General features: G+C 35.5%; 1 long non-coding RNA gene across 1 annotated transcript; it reads right to left on the minus strand.

The window, feature by feature from the left end:
• Positions 1-21: 21 nt before the first annotated feature.
• On the minus strand, positions 22-732 carry LOC107754225 (uncharacterized). The gene is made up of 3 exons (XR_001641555.1): positions 581-732; positions 456-492; positions 22-325 (listed from the first exon to the last, which is right to left on the minus strand). It is a non-coding gene; the product is annotated as an uncharacterized LOC107754225 (long non-coding RNA).
• Positions 733-2,009: the final 1,277 nt, after the last annotated feature.

Below are 2,009 nucleotides of genomic sequence, written 5' to 3' on the forward strand. Positions count from 1 at the left end.
CTGTCTGTCTGTCTGTCTGTCTGTCTGTCTGAATGAATGAATGTATGAATGTAAAGTGATCTTTCTGAACCGGGAACTTGATCAGCGCTTTCTGATCTCCCAGCATGCTGGCCTGAACCTAAGCCCCTCACTACACTTTGGTCTGTACATCTTCCTAAAATTCTGGATCTCTTTGGTTGGAAATCCTACAAACAACCATCAAGATCATCAGTGTTATCTAAACATCCAAATATTCAACAGTAATATTTTAGTAAGACTTTATTTAAAAATATAAATTAGTAAACTGAAGTTACCATAGATGAGTCCACTTCACTTTCACCAATTCCTGAGAAAAGAAGGGAGTGATACATAAATAAATGGAACACATACTAAACAATATAATTAATGAGCAACTGTTATGTATTACAAAACATACACAGGGCTTAAAATGTGCTATCAAAACTTATGGTGCATACGTGATATTGAGCTGCTTTCATCAAGGCAAAATTACATCTGTAGATACAACATGCAATTGGTACTGTATTAGCACAAGAGCAAGTTTATAACACACACATGCCATGTCATTTCAACATTACAATACCCATTTCTCTACGTCCAATGTAAAATGTTCGCTTCCAGACGTTTGGGATCTCTGCCACGGATCCAAATTCCTGATGGAACTGTTCCTTCGTCCACCTCGTCCCATCTGCTTGGCAGAGAGTAAACACACTCCCCTCTCTCTTGTCTGACCAAAATGTCTCCTGGCCGAGTTTTAGGAGCTCATCATACCCCTCAGCGTCTGACCAAAATGTCTCCTGGCCAAGTTTTAGGAGCTCATCATACCCCTCAGTGCCTGTGACAATTATCCGTGGTGGGGCCTCTTCAAGGATGATTTTTTGATATCTTCCTGGTTTTTTAGCAGTTCTTGTTTTCCACTCCATGGGAGCCATTTTTATCTTGGAACAAGTTGGTCCAAGTGTTGTTAAATCATGTTACATTTTCCATGTTAAATGTAAATCAAATGTAAAATCAAAGTAAATTTTGACATACTTTTAATTTTAAGTTTACAATAGTTTTAAGTTTTAGTTTAGTAGTTATGAAAGCTATGTAGTGTCCATCCAAAAACACTACATTAACAGTGTTTTTGGATGGACAGACAGACAAACGATAGATAGATAGATAGATAGATAGATAGATAGGTTATTAGAAAGTATGGAAGCTTAAATGAGTCTAATGGACTTCGGTGTGTTTAGATTTCTGCAGGTCTGACCCAAGTTTGGTGTTTCTAGCTTGAAAGCCCTAGGACCAGTTAGAGTCAGAAATTTTAGTCTCAGCAAAAGAATAATAATCATTTTAATGAGCATTTCAGTAATTTGGCTTGAGAAAACTAACTAATAATAATAAAACGTCTAAGCAGTAGTTCAGTCAGTTGAACTATTTTAAGCAATTATTAAGTCGAATTTCAAGCCGACTTAATAATTGCCCCAACCTTATTGCTAACCTTTAAAAGGGGTTTTCCTTTTTGACGGAGAGGAAACTGGCATTTCTTCACTTGTGGTTTTATTAATTGTTTTGCCGTGGTAAAAACTTGTGCTGCATCTGTAATACAGACATAAGATTTCCATTAAACAATCATTTTGAAATGAAAGAACTGGCAATGAAGCAAACAAAACAACTCTTTTATAATGACAGTTGAACTGACTTTCAACTGACTTTTTTTTACCAGGGTATAGAAAAATGTGTGTTTTATCATCTTGGTCTTTTATTCAAAATAATCACCCAAGATGTATCTATTAATCATTTTTATCAAGTTTTCTAACAATTATTTCTTAACCAAATATATTTGTGTCTATAATATTTCAATCTCCCTTTTTTCCCAAAGTAACAGCTATGAATCTTCTGCTATGCATAATGACGAATGCATGACAAGGTATCTGAGACTATTCCTCCATTCTTCAGATTCAGAGGTCTATGCTAACGGAATTTCCTCATCAGGTCATCCCACAGGTTTTAAATGTTAAATTCAGAAT

The sequence above is a fragment of the Sinocyclocheilus rhinocerous genome, unplaced genomic scaffold (genome assembly GCF_001515625.1).
Source record: "Sinocyclocheilus rhinocerous isolate Xijiao unplaced genomic scaffold, SAMN03320098_v1.1 scaffold1644, whole genome shotgun sequence".
NCBI classification, from domain to species: domain Eukaryota; kingdom Metazoa; phylum Chordata; class Actinopteri; order Cypriniformes; family Cyprinidae; genus Sinocyclocheilus; species Sinocyclocheilus rhinocerous.